Genomic DNA, 17824 nt, shown 5'->3' on the forward strand with positions numbered 1-17824 from the left:
ATTTGGATCATGAAGACTTCCTCGTGGCACCACTTACGGGATGTGAAGTGATTCTTGGGATTCCTTGGCATTATCGTTTGGATCCCAAGATTTTGCACAAAGAAAAGAAAGTTATTTTTACTCATAGGGGTAGGGAAGTTTGTATTGATGCGAGTACTACCGGGAGTATCATACCCGTTGTAATCCACATATCTATTTCCAAGGCAATAAAGAAATCAGTGTGTTCTTACTTGGTCTTTGTACGTGATAATATTGAGCATGATGCTGTAAATCTTGTAGATCAAGATAAGATTGATTCTTAAGTGACTATGCTGATTGTGTTGCTGACTCCCTACCAAGATAGTTACCCCCAGAGAAGCCAAAGGATCATTGTATTGACATAATCCCTGGTAGCTCTCCTCCTAACCGACCTTCTTATAGGGTGAGTGTTGCCCAACAGGAGGAAATCATGACTCAAGGGAATGATTTGTTGAGAAGGGATTGATAAGGCCAAGTTCTTCGCCTTATTGTTCCCCAGTTTTACTTGTGCAGAAAAAGGATGGGATATACAGAATGTGTGTTGATTACAGGGCCCTTAACAAGATTACAATCAAGAACAGGTTTCCGATTCCTCGAATCGATGATATTCTTGATAAACTTCAGGGAGTTGCTTGTTTTAGTCGTATTGATCTTAAGAGTGGTTACCATCAGATTCGAGTGGTACCTCAAGATGTACAGATTACGGCTTTTTGAACATTGTTTGGGCTATATGAGTATTTGGTTGTGCCATTTGGACTTACAAATGCTCCTGCCACTTTCAATAGAATGATGGACATAATTTCTAGACCTCACCGCATGTTCACAGGAACTTTCTTTGATGATATTATTATCTTTTCAAAGATTGAGGTTGAGCATAAAGAGCACCTCGCCATTGTTTTTGAAGAGCTAAGGAAATACAAGCTTTTCATCAATGGAAAGAAGAGTGAATTCTTGTTGTTAGAGATTCACTATTTGGGGCATATTGTCTCCAAAGATCGAGTACGCATAGATCTCGCAAAGATTCAAGCTATCAAGGATTGGCCAGAACTTCAGAATGTTCATCAAGTTAGGAGCTTTATTGGTTTATGCTCTTACTATTGTCGATTTATTCGACACTTTGCTTTCTTGGCTTCTTCGTTGCATGATTTGACGAAGAAGAAAGTTGTATTTCATTGGTCAGATCCAAAAAAGACAGCTTTCCAAAAGTTGAAGGACGCCATCATCTTAGGGCTTGTTCTTATTATTCCAAATTTGCATAGACCTTTTGTGGTCAAGTGTGATGCATTTTTAGATTGTTTGGGGGCTGTTTTGAATCAAGAGAGACATGCGATGGCTTTTGAAAGCCGCCACCTACAACATGTAGAATTGTATTTGCAGGTCTATGAGAAAGAGTTGTTAGCTGTTATTCATGGCCTTCAAACATGGAAGCATTATCTTTTGGGGGTTGAATTTATGGTTAAAACAGATCATCAGAGTTTACGGCACTTTCTTACACAGCCTAAACTCTCAGAAAAGTATCTAAAGTGGGTAAATTTCTTGTCCATGTTCCATTTTCAGATTTTGCATACTCCGGGAAAGAAGAATTTGGTAGCGGATGCTTTGTCACGTAGGCCTCAAGTGCATGCAGTGGCTACCGCTTATCATTAGGACTTGTCAGCGATGCGGGATATGTATGCTTTGGATACAGATTTTCAGTTTATATGGACTGATTTGAATGATGGTACTGTTGTTCCATCTTATTCGATTCGAGATGGGTTTTTGATGATGCAAACTCGTATTTGTGTAGTTCATGAATTGCGCCAAAAGGTTATGGAAGAGTGTCATGCTTCTCCATATGTAGGTTATCGTGGTATTCTGACTACTACATAGGCTTTGGAAGGATATTTCTTTTGGCCAGCTTTATGCAGGGATATTGAAGCTTATGTGCGAGAGTGCCTAGTGTGTCAGAAAGTCAAGTTTGACAGGCACAAGACACCTCGTTTGCTTCAGCCCTTACCCATTCTGCAGGAACCATGGAAAAGCATTGCTATGGATTGCATTATGGATTTGCCGAGATTGGCACATAGTAATGATGCTATATGGACTATTATAGATCGCTTTAGCAAACAAGCACACTTTATTTCTGTGAGAAAAACAATCAAGCCAGAGCACATGGCGAAGTTGTTCTTGGCTTAGATTTTTAAACATCATGGCATGCCCAAGTCTATCGTGGGGGATAGAGATCCTCGGACAACCAGTTTATTTTGGCGGGCATTGTTTGATAACATGGGTACAAAGCTAAGTTTTTCATCAGCTTATCATCCTCAAATGGATGGTTAGAGTGAAATTGCAAATTCAACTGTACTTGATTTGCTCAAGTGTTATGTATCTGACTAGAAGTCAGATTGGGAAAAGTATTTGCCATTGGTTGAGTTTGCATACAATAACACAATGCATTCTTCAACTAATAAGGCTCCGTTTGAGATAGTCTATGGCAAGGTGGTGCTTCCACCTATCTTACGAACAAAAGATGAAATCTTGGCAACAAATGAGTATATCCGAGATCTAGATACTGAGTTTGCATAGGTTCGGACAGCCATAGAAAGGTCTCAAGCTAAGCAAAAAAAGGCGGCTAATAAGCACAGGCGAGAAGTAATTTTCAAGGAAGGTGATTGGGTATTACTTACGTTTGAGAGAACACGTCTTCGGAAGCGGCAAGGCAAGGAAGGCAAGTTTCCTAAGCTTTCAAACAGGTATTATGGGCCATTTCAGATCTTGCAGAAGATAAACGAAGTGGCTTATAGATTAGTGCCTGATCACTGGAAAATACATAATGCGTTTCATGTCAGCTTGCTGAGACTTTATGTGGGACCACCGCCTATGGAACTAGTTTTGGAAGATCCACTAGAAGTGGATGAACTTGAGGAGGTATTGCAGCATGAGCAGATAGTTTTTCATAAAGAGCGTAAGCATGCAGGTGGCAAGCTAGTATGCAGGTTTCTTGTGAAGTTTAAAAACTATTCGGCTATGGATGCAAAATGGATGGACGACGATTATTTTGTGGATTATCCGGAGCTTCTGAAGGCCTATTTGGAAGCTTTTTAGTTGCGGTCAACTGCTTAGAAGCAGGGGGAATGTCACAAAATTCCTCAGAACTTCTGTTCTCTACTGTTCATGTGTGGCATGTGGAGCCTAACATGACATACATGTATGGCTGGTGGAGCCTGACATGGTGTGTCTGTGTGGCATATGGAGCCTGACAAAACAATACATGTATGGCTCATGGAGCCTGACATAATAGTACATGTGTGGCTTGTGGGACCTGACATGGTATACATGTATGGCTCATGGAGCTTGACATGATGTGATTTCGTGGGACTAGCTATTTTGGAGATTTTTTGTATTTATGTTCTGGGAAGGTTCCGGAAGGATCGTGAGTCTTGGACATTTTAGCTGATACAACTGAGCAGATGGGTGTTTCTTCGAGTCTAGCTGCACTCATGTGTGCTTGACCTTGGTTATTATTATTTTTTTCCCCATGAAAAGATCCTTTCATTAGTTATAAAAAGAAAAAAGCCCAATGGGCTACAAACCCTCTCTTGCTCATAAGAAGGCAGAGCAGAGATCCAATCAAGGCAGCTAGGGAGACTCTCCCTAGGTGCAGAAAAGTACAAATAACTGAGAGGCTATATCATACAATAGAAGGGGGGAAAATCCAAATAGGTGGCCTGTAGTGCCAGGGGGGGTACCCACGTGTAGAGTATAGAAAGGGCCGTTGTGCCAAGTGGTGTGGAAGGCCTGGCGTCGCAAGATCGCTCAATCCGAGCCGCCCCGGATGCAATCATACTGGCCTCGCAGGGTGTGAATCAACTCCTGACAGATAGCCCGAACAGTCTCTGCTGGTGTCTCCAGTCTCCCCTCAAAGGCCCTGAAACAACGGGCTCTTCAGGTGAACCATATGGTGAGGCTGCTGAGGAGCTCCCATCGTAAATCCCTCTCTTGTGTCCAGCCGGCTGTCGAGAAATCCGGTGAAGGAACAAGGCGAGGCTGGCCCCCAATGAATCTGACGGCCTGGCTTGCCTGCTCCGTCTCGTATCCCAGAGGTAGCCCTGACGAAGTCGACCAAGTAGTGGCTCCCAACGTATACATTTCCTCTAGAGAGAGGGGGGCCAAAATGCGTAGAATCCTCAGCCAAATCTGTTGCGCCTGTGGATAGTCCTATAGGCAATGTCGCTGTGTCTCCAATGGGTGGCCGCATCGGACGCAGGCCGGCGGAAGGCCACTGTAGACAAGCCAAGTGCCAACTGCCGAGTCCCTGTGGGCAACTAGCCACTGGAAAGCCGAGATCCTGCGTGCCTGTCTGCTAGCCCAGAGCCTGGTCCAAAAATCCTCCAGGAACTCCTATGAGAGTCCTTGTAGCCGCCAATGCTCCGATGTAGCTGGAGAGACCGTCCTCCTCGCAGTCAAAATATGCCTCCGCCAGGGTCCCACTGGAGCCGGGCCAAGGGACGCGCAGCATATGCCCATATGCACCAATCAGAGTCCACATCTGCAGGGTTTGGATCAATATGCCACTTCCGAGAAGCGGCGGCCACTACCCGTATCCTCTGAAAGATGCACTCTGCAACCAAAGGCGACTCCGCCTCCACTCTCTGAAGTCTGCCCTCATCTTGTATCTCATAGTAGAGGCATCTACCATCCTCAGTGCAAGCTCTGACAGCAATCAGGATCTCTAACTGTGTAAAGGCTCTCATCCACCGTGGGGCCGCTGGCTGAAAAGGCATGAACCACTCCTCAGTGAGAGCGTCCTGAATGTCATCCCTCATAATCAGCCCCCCTCTGAAGTGACTCAGCCTCTCCGCCTGGATCTCCTCCGGGAGACTGCAAAAGGCCTGCCAATCTCCAAAACTGCGTGCTGGGCCTGCCGCCAATGGTCCCCAGGCTAGACGAGGCCGAGAACCCAGCATATGACCCTGCTCTGTGCGTACTGCTGGGCTCCAGATGAGCGGCTGTCTGGCCCGCTCCTCATCACAAGTGGGAGGTCTCTCAGAAAGCCCTGGTCTCAGCAACTCCCAAGCTCGCAGGATTCTCAAGGCAAATATGTCCTCCCATCCTCTACTGAGGCCTGTCCTCCTCATCTCTGTGAAGATCCACCGTATCTCTGGTGCCCAAGTGCCCCCTGCTGGGGGAGCTCTAGCCTGCAGCCGTTGAAAAAGAAGCTCCCTCCAAGGCTCAGCGCTTGGAAGTAGCCCCCGAACAATAAGCTTCCCCAACAAGGCTCTACTCTGATCAGCTGGATCTATAATGCCCAAGCCCCCCTGGGCCAGCGGAAGAGTAATAACTGTCCAAGCAACCTTAGCTCGGGCCGGCTGACCATCCCGCTGAGACCAAAGAAAGTTCCTGATCAGCCTCTATACCTGGCTGATGCAAGAGCTCGAGAAAATCCAACAAGAGGTGATATATCACATAGTCGCTAAAAGCACCTGATTTGTCACCACCACCCTCCCAGCCAAGGAAAGCCGAGCTGCACTCCAATATAAAAGCTTCTTCCAAATCCTCAGAAGAAGCGTGGCGATCTGCTGCTCAGGTGACAAATCAAGTCCAATCTGGCATCCCAGATACCGCACTGTTGTGCTAGGAGGAATCCATCTAAAACCCGGGCCTGGGCTCCATGCCGGAGTGGGGGCGCTACTGATCCAAAAAGCCACTGTCTTGCGCCAATTGATCAATGCTCCCAAAGCCACACCAAAAACCTGTAGAGATTGCTCTGCGCTCTGTAGATTGGCCTCCTGGCCATGCAAAAACAATCCAGTGTCATCAGCAAACTCAGAATCAAGCAAGTCCTCACCCCGGACTGGAAGCTGGAGTCCTCTTAAACCAACCTCCTCTGCTGTCAGATACATGCTCATAGCCTCTGCAAAGAAAAGAAAAAGGAACGGAGCGAGAGGGCATCCCTGACGGACTGATCTGGTCAACTCGAAACTCGGCCCCCGTCCTCCTGCCATCGACACCTGGCTACGAGCTGTGGAATATAGAGCCGCCACCCCTCGAATCCAGTCTGGCTCAAAACCCAGGCGAAGCATAGTGCCCTCCAAAAAAACCCAGTCGACTCTATCGTATGCCTTGTCAAAATCGAGAAGCATAACGACCAAGTCCTCGCCGAGAAGCTTTGTGGTTGCGCTCGCTGAAGCTCCCGCCTCCCCTGCTCGTAGTTCTGCATCGCGCCTGTCGCCCCCCCCTACCTGCTCGCCCTCCCGCCTGCCCATCGCTCCTTCCCCCTCCGCCTTCATTGCCCGCCGCCGGGTTTTTTTAGCCCCCCCCCCCCCCCCCCCCCCCCGGCCTGCTTCCGCTGTTGCGCCCCCCCCCCCTTTTTTTTTCTGTTCCGCTTTCTCTCCTCGCGCCTCCCCCTTGTCTTCACGCCCCCCCTCCACTCTGCTGCGCCTCATCCTCCCCCTGCCACCTGCTCGCTTCCTCCCCTTCCCTCTTGCGCGCAGCCCCCCGCCTTCACCTTTTTCTCATTCGCCTTCTCCTTCTAGCTTCCGCCCCCCCCTTGGGGTTTTGTTTTTCTTTTTCGCTCCGTATCCCGCCTCTCTGTGTGCAGTTCGGTTCCAGCAGGTTCCCGCCTTCGCCTCGCCTTCGCCGCAGCTTCAGACTCTGATGGAGGCTCCTCCCGCCCCGCCTCAGAGGGACTCATCCGCAGCCCCCTCGCCCGCCCCCGAGGTCACCCCCATCAGGATTTCTCTTTCGCCGGAAGAGGAAGCGAGCCTCACCGCAGAGGTGGAACGCCTCCAGGCTCATTCCACCATCTGCCGTATAGTCGGCACTCGCCCCAGCAGAGGGGAGATCAGGGATCTTCTTCAGGCCCGCCTTCTTGCAGATGTGGGCAAGATCCTGGATGTACAGCTTCTGGGCCGGGGACATTATCAGATCGAGTTCGAGGCCGCCTAGAGCGTTGCCAAGGTCCTTGCCATGAGTCTCCTTGACATCAGGGGTGCTCGGGCTTTCTTCAGACCTTGGCAGCATGGATTTGACCCAGCAGCGGCGGAGCAGGGAGAGCGCCTCTTCCATGTTGCAGTTTGTTTCCCTGGTCTCCGCCGGGAGTATCTTCTGCTCCTCTCCAGGCTCGGAGCATTGGTGGGCTCGGTACTAGAGACGGGCCCCTCAGCAGCTTCAGTGGTGGCCAGAGCAGCGGGGCTACCTTCGGTCAGAGTGTTGGTGTCTGACATCTCCTCCCTTCCTAAGGTCATTCAGCTACCTAGGATAGGGGGGGGGGTGGATAGATCATAGAGTGGAGTTCTCGGGGCTCCCGAACCAGTGCTTCATTTGCAGGCAGGTCGGTCATCTGGCCAAGGCCTGCCCTCGCAGGAGACCTCGACCCTCACCACAGCAGCAGGCTACTGATGGCCCGCCCACAGATTCGGCTCGGCAAGCTGCCTCCGGGACACCTGCTCAGGCCACAGAGCCCTCGGAGTGGCAGCCTGGACAGGGGCGCCGCTGAGGGAGACAGCCACAGCAGCACGCCCAGAGACCGCTGCTGCAGGCAGCAGCAGCCACAGTCTCAGCCTCACTGGGTTCCCGTGAGGAACAGCTTTGCTCCCCTACAGGAGGAGACCCCTGCAGCGACTGAGGACTAGGAGATGCCAGCTCCCCCTCCTTCACCCCCCCACCCCCGTCCCCTCCCTCCGCCTCGCTTCCACCATCGCCTCCTCCCGCCCCCGCTCCGGCTTCGGCAGCGGCTCCCTCTCCACCTCCCTCGCCTCCCCCTCCTCCCCCTCCGCCCGCCTCACCTTCACGGGAGGCCCTGGCAGTTCCCTGGCGCTCACCTGCAGTCCGGAGAGCGCTGAGCACTGACCTCGCTCGAGCATCACAGAGGAGACCTATGCCGATTAGGGCCTCACGGATTTCATCTATCCACAGTCGGCTGAGTCGCCTTGGCATTAGACAGCGCTCGGAGGCTTTTGATTATACCTTCACACGGCTTTTTGGAGCAGAGGGCCCCCATGAGCCAGCACCCATTCGCGTTCATGTAGTGATACCTCCGGCCCGCGGGGAGGAGGCACTAGACTCAGCGGTGGCCTTCTCGTTCCCTCTTTGTGGACCTTGTGACCGGGAGTGGACTCTAGAGCTTGCTCTCAACACTTTGAAGACTCAGGTAGTTGAGTTTTCGCATCACATGAGCGATCTGGAGGTGTGATAGGCCGACTTTGGGAGTTGGCTCATTTTTTCTTGGATCCCGGGAGTGTGGATACCTCAGGGATTCGGCATTTGGTCGTGCGCATAGTGGCAGACTTGGCACGCGACCCTGGATATGTGAGTATACACGAGGTTGCTCTGTCAGAGCAGGAGGCAGTCGCCATGGGCCACAGCCAGGCGCCTGATCCGGGATTCTTGCAGTACACCGGGTGGGCAGATTCGCAGCCGTTCGGATGGGGACTACTCTCCATCCAAGACGCTTGCGAAGGCCCGCCGTACGGCTGAGACAGCATCCACCTCAGCAGGGCATCCATGAGGATCATCTCATGGAATGTACAGGGCCTTGGCGGAGCACACTTTATATGCTATCGAGGCTGCTTGAGGCAGGAGCTTCAGAGATGCCTGGTTGGTGGCAGCATTGACATTTTGATGATGCAGGAGCACCACTTGGGTGAGAGCAGGATCCGGAGATATGGTTCGGTGATGCCTGGTAGATGGGACACTTTTTGGTCTGCAGGGTTTGGTCCTTTGGGTGGACAGGGAGGAGTATGCATGGTTATTGCAGATGTATGGCGGCATGCCATTGTGGATCGAGGGATCATTGTGCCTGGTAGAGCACAGTATGTCATTCTGAGGATGCATGATGAGCTATTGGGTGTGCTCAACATCTATGCGCCCAATCATGCTAGTGCCAGAGCAGAGTTCTGGACTCAGGTTACAGATGCATTGCCAGAGGCCGCACATTGGTGTGTTGGGGGAGACTTCAACATGCTTGAGGACCCGGCAGATAGGGTGGGAGGCAGTCATGTTACAGTGCACGGCACGGAGCTTGCAGCTTGGGACCGGTTTTGCATGTCACTGAGGATCACTGATGCATGGCAGCATGGGGCTTTCTCCCGGTCTCAAGACAGTCTTAGTTTCTCTCGGTCGGATCGCCGGCAGGGAGGGACTAATCTATCACGGATTGATCGCTTTTATGTGGGCGACTGGTTAGGGGAGCGAGGGGGCTCCGTCGGCATTCTCGCTGGCACCTCATTTTCAGATCATGCGCCATTTATATTGGCATTGGAGGAGGGGACCCGGGAGCCCAGCTTGCAGTTGAGGATCCCAGAGAGGGTACTTACAGATCCCAGTCTCGCTGAGGACATTGAGAGGATCTGGCATGATAGTCAGTGCTCTGACCAGGATGCAGCGGGCCAGTGTGCCCAGGGACTCATTGATCTTAGCTCTTTTCTACACGCTGCAGCTTTGACACGACTGGGAGAGATTCGCGAGCGGGAGCAACGGCTGAGACGCAGCCTTGCTTCGCTACAGCGCCTTCAGGAGCAGCAGCCTCCATGTGAGTGGGTGGCGTCCCAGCTGAGCCAGGTACGCCAGGAGGTTAGAGAGGTAGAGGAGCAGAGACATGAGTTTTACTATCGTCGTCAGGCCTCTCAGTTGGACGCAGCTTGGTGATAGAGTGACTGGAGAGTTTTTTGAGATCACTGGACCCCGTCATGCGCGAGGAGGAGTCCGCTAGCTTGGTAGACCGGATGGATCGGTAGCTACTGAGCTCGGGGAGATCAAAGCCATTGCTACTGCATTTTATAGTGACCTGCTTTCAGCGGAGCCAGCTACTGAGGATCGAGATGTTTGCAGACAGACTGCGTGGGCCCATGTGCAGAGGAGGGTCACAGACCATATGCGTACAGTTCTAGGTGCGCCTCTGTCAGAGATTGAGCTTGCCGAGGCCTTGAGGGTCCTGCCGCGACATAGTTGCCCAGGGGAGGACGGACTGACGCCGGCCTTTTTTATGCGCTACTCTGACCTTTTGGGGCCAGGCCTCCGCAGGGGCTTTCAGCATGTTTTGGACACTGGGGTGATGCCGCAGAGCTTTTCAGAGGGCTTGATCTATCTTATCCCCAAGGGGGAGGGAGTATCAGATGACATTCGGCATTGGAGGCCTATTACGATCCTCAATACTGTCTACAAGGTCTTGGCAAAGGCCTTGAGTTTGAGGATCCAGCCCTTCCTGGGGGAGTTGATTCATGCTACTCAGACAGGATTTGTCAAGGAGCGCAGTATCCTTGACAACATCTTTACTTTCTGGGAGGCGACGGCCCGAGCTAGATTTCTTGGCGAGGACTTGGTCGTGATGCTTCTCGATTTTGAGAAGGCATACGATAGAGTTGATTGGGGTTTCTTAGAGGGCACTATGCTTCGCCTGGGCTTTGAGCCAGGATGGATCAGAGGGGTGGCAGCTCTGTATTCCACAGCTCGCAGCCAGGTGCTGATTGCAGGAGGACGGGGGCCGAGTTTTGAGCTGACCAGATCAGTCCGTCAGGGGTGTCCTCTCGCCCCTTTCCTTTTTCTCTTCTTTGCGGAGGCTATGAGTATGTATTTGATGGCAGAAGAGGTTGGTTTGAGAGGACTGTAGCTCCCAGTCCGGGGGGAGGACCTGCTTGATGCTGAGTTTGCAGACGACACGGGTTTATTTTTGCATGGCCATGAGGCCAATCTTATTCGGGCTGAGCAGTCGCTCTAGGTTTTTCGTGCAGCTTCGGGAGCACTGATCAATTGGCGCAAGACAGTGGCCTTTTGGATCAGTAGTGCTCCCACTCCGGCATGGAGCCCGGACCCCGGTTTTAGATGGATTGCTCCAGGCACAGCAGTGCGGTATTTGGGATGCCAAATTGGCCTAGATTTGTCACCTGAGCAGCAGATTGCCCCGCTTCTTCTGAGCATTCAGAAGAAGCTATTGTATTGGAGTACAGCTCGACTATCCTTGGCTGGGAGGGTGGTGGTGGCAAATCAGGTGCTATTAGCGACCATGTGGTACATTACGTCTTGCTGGATTTTCTCGAGCTCTTGCATCACCCAGGTACAGAGGCTGATCAGGAACTTTCTGTGGTCCGGGAGGGACGGTCAGCCAGCTCGGGCAAAGGTTGCATGGGCAGTTATTACACTTCCGCTGGCTCAGGGCGGTTTGGGCATTATAGATCCAGTCGATCAGAGGAGAGCCTTATTGGGGAAGCTTATTGTTCGGGGGTTGCTTCCAGGCGCTGAGCCTTGGAAAGAGCTCCTCTTGCAGCGACTACAGGCTCGGGCGCCCCCAGCAGGGGGTACTTGGGCACCAGAGATTCGCTGGATCTTCATAGAGATGAGGAGGACAGGCCTCAGTAGAGGATGGGAGGACAGATTTGCTTTGAGCATCCTGAGAGCTTGGGAGCTGCTGAGACCGGGGCTCTCTCAGCGGCCTCCTTCTTGTGTTGAGGAGCGGGCCAGACAGCCGCTCATCTGGAGCCCAGCGGTTCGCACGGAGCAGGGTCATATGCTGGGTTCTCGGCCTCGTCTAGCCTGGGGACCTTTAGCGGCGGCAGGCCCAGCTCGTAGTTTTGGAGACTGGCAGGCTTTCTGCAGTCTACCAGAGGAGATCCAGGTGGAGAGGCTGAGTCACTTCAGAGGGGGGTTGATTATGAGGGATGATATACTGGAGGCACTCACAGAGGAGTGGTTCACGCCTCTCGAGCCAGTGGCCCCACGGTGGATGGGAGCCTTTACACAGTTGGAGATCCTGATTGCTGTCAGAGCTAGCACTGAGGATGGCAGATGCCTCTACTATGAGATTCAGGATGAGGACAGACTCCAGAGAGTGGAGGTGGAGTCGCCTTTGGTTGCAGAGTGCACCTTTCAAAGGATTCGGGTAGTGGCCGCCGCTTCTCGGAAGTGGCATATTGACCTCGACCTTGCTGATGTGCTCCCGGATTGGCGCATATGGGCATATGCAGCGCGCCCCTTGGCCCGGCTACAGTGGGACCCCGGGGAGTACGAGTGGCATGATCCTTATGCATCCCTTGAGGCCACAGAGATCACCTTTTTCCAGTATATTGTTCGGCTGGGGCGGCATATTTTGACGGCGAGGAGGACGGTTTCTCCAGCGGGCAGCGGGGCATTGGCGACTACAGGGACTCTCACAGGAGTTCCTGGAGGATTTCTGGGCTCGGCTCTGGGCTAGTCGGCAGGCCCGCAGGATCTCGGCTTTTCAGTGCCACAGGGGCTCAGCAGTTAGCACTTGGCTTGTTTACAGCGGTCTTCCGGCGGCCTGCGTCCGATGTGGCCACCCTATGGAGACACAGAGACATTGCCTTTGGGACTGCCCTTAGGCACAGCAGATTTGGCTGCGGATGCTGCGTATTCTGGCCCCCCTCTCTCCAGAGGGTATGTTTACGTGGGGTGCCGCTGCTTGGTCGACTTCGTCAGGGCCTGCTATGGGCTATGAGATGGAGCAGGGCAATCAGGCCATCAGATTTATTAGGGGCCAGCCTCGCCTGGTTCCGGCACCGGATTTCTCGTCCGCCAGCTGGACACAGGAGAGGGATTTACGATGGGAGCTCCTCAGCAGCCTCACCATCTGGTTCACCTGGAGGGCCCGGTGCTTTACGGCCTTTGAGGGGAGATTGGAGCCACCAGCAGAGACTGTACGGGGGATTTGGCAGGAGTTGATTCACACCCTGCGAGGACAGTACGACCGCATCCGGGGAGACTCGGATGAGGCGATCTTACGGCGCCAGGCCTTTCACACCACTTGGCGCTGTGGCCCTTTCTACACCCTACACACGGGATCCCCCCGCTGGCACTACAGGCCACCTGTTTGGCTTTCCCCCCCCCCCCCCTATTGTATGATTTAGCCGCTCAGTTCTTTGTACTGATGCTTGTATTTTGCAGCACCTAGGGAGAGTCTCCCGGGCTGCCATGATGTATTCGCTGCTCTATCTCTCTTAGGAGCAGGAGAGATCTTTTGTAGCCCTACGGGCGTTTTTTATATAACTAATGAAAGGATCTTTTCTCAAGAAAAAAAAAAAAAGTCCTCACCGAGAAATCTAGCTCGGGCCGTCGCCTCCCAGAAGGTCAAAATGTTGTCAAGGATACTGCGCTCCTTGACAAATCCTATCTGGGTAGCATGAATCAAATCCCCAAGGAAAGGCTGGATCCTCAAACTCAAGGCCTTGGCTAGGACCTTGTAGACAGTATTGAGGATCGTAATAGGCCTCCACTGCCAAATATCATCTGACACTCCCTCCCCCTTGGGGATAAGAAAGATCAAGCCCTCTGAAAAACTGTGTGGCATCACCCCAGTGTCCAAAACATGTTGGAGGCCTGGCCCCAAAAGGTCCCAGTAGCGCATAAGAAAGGCAGGCGTCAATCCATCCTCCCCAGGGCAACTGTGACGCGGGAGGGCCCTCAAAGCCTCACCAAGCTCATCCTCTGAAAGGGGCTCACCCAAAGCTGTGCGCATACGATCTGTGACCCTCCTCTGCACATGGGCCCACACAATCTGTCTACAAGCATCACGTGCCTCCGTGGCTGGCTCCGCTGAAAGCAAGTCTCTGTAGAACTCAGTGGCAACAGCTCTAATCTCCTCGCGCTCAGTGGCTAACGATCCGTCCTGCCTCTTGAGCTGGCGTACTCCTGCGCGAGCATGGCGGCGTCAGGTGATCTCAAAAAAACCCCCTAGCCACTCTATCACCAAGTTGAGTCCACTAAGAGGCCTGGCGATGATAGTAAAACTGGTGTCTCTGCTCCTCTGCCTCTCTAATCTCCTGGCGTGCCTGGCTCAGCTGGGATGCCACCCACTCACATGTAGGCTGCTGCTCCTCAAGGCGCTGGAGCGAAGCAAGGCTATGTCACAAGCGACGTTCTCGCTCTCGTGTCTCTCCCAGCCGTGTCAAGGCTGTAGCGTGCAAAAAAGAGCTGAGCTCGATGAGCCCCTGGGCACACTGGCCTGCTGCATCCAGGTCAGAGCTCTGGCTATCCTGCCATATCCTCTCAATGTCCTCAAAAAGACTGGGGTCTGTAAGTATCCTCTCTGGGATCCTCAACTACAAGCTGGTCTCCCATGTCCTCTCCTCAAGAGTCAAAATAACTGGCGCATGGTCTGAGAAAGAGGTGCCAGTGAGAATGCCAACGGAGCCACCACGCTCCCCGAACCTGTCGCCCACATAAAAGCATTCAATCCGTGATAGATTAGTCCCTCCTTGCCGGCGATCCGATCGAGAAAAACTAAGACTGTCTTGAGAACGGGAGAAAGCCTCATGCTGCCATGCATCAGTGATCTGCAATGTCATACAAAATCGCTCCCAAGCTGCAAGCTCCGTGCCGTGCATTGTAACATGACTGCCTCCCATCCTATCGGCCGGGTCCTCAAGCATGTTGAAGTCTCCCCCAACACACCAATGTGCGGCCTCGGGCAATGCATTTGTAACAAGGGTCCAAAACTCTGCTCTGGCACTAGCATGATTGGGCGCATAGACATTGAGCACACCAATGTGCTCATCGTGCATCCTCAGAATAACATACTGCGCTCTACCAGGCACAATGACCCCGCGATCCACAATGGCCTGCCGCCATGCATCCGCAATGACCATACATACTCCTTCCTGCCCACCCAAGGGGCCAAAACCTGCAGACCAAAAAGTGTCCCATCTACCAGGCATCACCGAAGCATATCTCCGAATCATGCTCTCACTCAAATGGTGCTCCTGCATCATCGGAATATCAATACTGACCCCAACCAGGCATCTCTAAAGCTCCTGCCTCAAGCAACCACGATAACGTACATAGTGTGCACCGCCAAGGCCCTGTACATTCCATGAGATGATCCTCATGGATGACCTGCTGAGGTGGAGGCTGTCTCAGCCATACGGCGGGCCTTCGCAAGTGGCTTGGATGGAGAGTAATCCCCATCCAAGCGACTACGAATCTGCCCACCCGGTGTGCTACAAGAGTCTTGGACCAGGCGCCAGTGGTTGTGTCCCATAGTGACTGCCTCCCGCTCGGAGAAACTGTATGCATACATAGCCAGGGTCTCGCTCTAGGTTTGCCACTATGCGAACCACCAAGTGTCGATTCCCGGAGGCATCCGCACTCCCGGTATCAAAGAAATGTGCCAACTCCCAGAGTCGGCCTACCATGTCTGTAATCTCCAAGTCGCTCACATGGTGAGAAAACTCAACTGCCTGTGTCTGCAAACTACGGCGCTCGTGTCCAGGCTGTCGATCAGAGGTCTCTATGGGCTGAGCAGGTGTCCTGGAGACTGCCTGCCGAGCCGCATCTGTGGACGGGCCATCGGAGGTCTGCTGCTGCGGTGAAGGTCGGAGTCTCCTGCGAGGGCAGGGCTTTGCCAGGTGGCCGACCTGCCTGCATATAAAACACTGGTTCGGGAGCCCCGAAAACTCCACTTTCTGATCGATCCCACCCCCCCCCCCCCCCTATCCTAGGTAACTGAATGACCTTCGGAAGGGAGGAGATGTCAGGAACCAAAACTCTAACCGAAGGAAGCATAGTTACCGCGGAACGGCGTTCTGCCTTCCTAGAACGCCGGAACGCCGGTCCGGAAGATGCCGCGTTCCCCGAACGCGCAATCGGAGCGCGGAACGCCCAGGTTACCGCGGAACGTTTCCCAGAATGCCGGAACGTAGGGCGGAACGCGCGTTCCGGGCGTTCCGGCTTGACTGTCTCTGTGCGACGGCGGCGGCGATGTGTTTTGTTGTTGCTGCGGCTGTTTTTTTGTCATTTGCTGAAGCCTGAGTGCTCTCCCCTTTGCTGAGTTGCAACTTGCTCTGTCCTACCACTCCACCCTTCCTCTTGGCTGCCCCCTTGGCTGCCCCACACTCTCCGTTCCACCTACTACTCCACCCTTCCTCTTGGCTGCCGCACACTCTCCCTACCTCCTCTTGGCCCCTCCTCATATGACGTGGCGTTCCCTGACGTTCCCGATCCGCTCCGTTCCCGTTCCCGCTCCTGTTCTGGCATTTGACGTTCCCGGAACGTTCCCGTTGCGCGGTAACTATGGAAGGAAGGCCAGCTGCTCTAGCCACCACTGAAGCTGCCGTGGGGCCAGTCTCAAGCACCGAGCCCACCAATGATCCTATCCTGGAAAGGAGCGGAAGGTACTCGCGGGCGAAGTCCAAGAAAGCAAACTGTGACATGGAATAGGTGCTCTCCCTGCTCGGCCGCTGCTGGGAAACCATGCTGCCAATGTTTGAAGAAGGCTTGAGCGCCCCTGATGTCGAATTATGGGTGCAGGTTCACACACACTTATAAGTGTGTGCAAGTTCACACACACTTATAAGTTGTACACACTGGATAGGACTTATTTAATACCTGTGGCGGCCAAAAGACGGGCTCTGGACAATATTTGGGTTATCTTCAAGTAGGCCCTCCCTTCTGGACCTTAAAAGCACATGAGTGAGCTATTTCCGGCGGGGAGCCTCTATTATTGAGAAATACTCCAGATTTGAGGAAGGCGCCTGCTTTTCAGTGTGCATGAGGGCTGATCGACTGGTTTTTAGCCTGTTGGCAGCCTACTACAGCTATCTATCATGACAAATATTCACTAGATGCATGGGAGATGCTGGCCGACTCCTTCTGCATGTCTTCCATTACTGGCCGGCTGGTTTTACAGCTTGAACAGAGGCTGGACAGGTCATAAATACAGAGAGGAGGAGCTGTTTGTCATCATTTGGACAAGTTTTGTTCTGACTGAGAGCTTCCAGGCGAGTGTGCTACTGTTGTTCGCATCCTTCTGTGGCTGCTGCTGAGGGCTGGTCGACTGCTGTAAACAACCTTTCATGGTTGGTCGACTTGTCCTGTGAGCCATACAAGAGGAGGGTGAAGACACAAGGTTGTTCCGCGCTGATGCGAGAGTGCTATGGGTGTTCATAGTTGTCCTGCATGTGCTTGATGCCGGAAGTGCCTTCTTGTGCTAAGGATTGTCAACAAAATTCTGCATACGTATTTGTTTTGCTTTCATATTGTTTTGGAAGAGACAGGTGCTAGCCAGTGGAGAATCCATGGGCACCTGTGAAGTTGTATCTGGAAGCAGACTTCTTTTTGGTAATCTAACCATAAAGAGGGGGGGGGGGGGGGGGGGGGGAAGAGAGGGCAACCCATCTTCTAGCCCCTAGTGTGGTGTACTGTGCAGATTTGTCATCGTCCTTTGTCTGGCATACTTATGTGTATTTTCAATTTTCATGATTGATTAGATTTCTGTGTTACAGTTTCCCTTCCGTTTACACCACCCATCCTTCGCACAAAGGATAAGATATTTGTAGCTGATGAGCATGTAAGAGACTTGGATATTGCCTTTGCTCAGGTGCAGACAACCATCGCAAGGTCATAAGACAAACATAAAAAGGTTGCCGATAAGCATAGAAGGTAATTTAATGTCAAAGAGAATGATTGGGTATTGCTGAAATTTGAGAAAGCAAGACTTGCAAAGAGGCCTGACAAAGAGGGTGCATACCCAAAGCTTACAACTAGGTACTATGGGCCTTTTCGAGTGATCGAGAAGATCAATGAAGTGGCTTTCAGGTTGGCATTGCCTAGTCATTGGCATATACACAATGCTTTTCATATGTTTCTCATTTGATTCATAACCAATGAATATGTAATTCTTAGACTCTACGTTAATCTTTTTCCTTTTTTCATCCAGTAATATGCATATGCATCGCATCCAAAGACTCTAGTGAGAAATAATGGTATTAGGGTTACAGGTTCACATGCTAGAGCTAAGGAGGACAAAAGCGCTCCATAGTGTGCGTGTGCAGAGAGAGAGAGAGAGAGAGAGAGAGAGAGAGAACACTATATTAAACAT

The 17824-nt window shown here is 52.4% G+C and overlaps 1 protein-coding gene across 5 annotated transcripts in view; it reads left to right on the forward strand.

Moving 5' to 3' along the window:
• Nucleotides 1–17824, forward strand: part of LOC147628115 (uncharacterized) — a 110943-nt gene that overhangs the window by 78711 nt on the left and 14408 nt on the right. The gene's annotated exons all lie outside the window — the stretch shown is intronic.

This window comes from Cibotium barometz, chromosome 19 (genome assembly GCF_041138505.1).
Source record: "Cibotium barometz isolate CiBa-2024 chromosome 19, ASM4113850v1, whole genome shotgun sequence".
NCBI classification, from domain to species: Eukaryota; Viridiplantae; Streptophyta; class Polypodiopsida; order Cyatheales; family Cibotiaceae; genus Cibotium; species Cibotium barometz.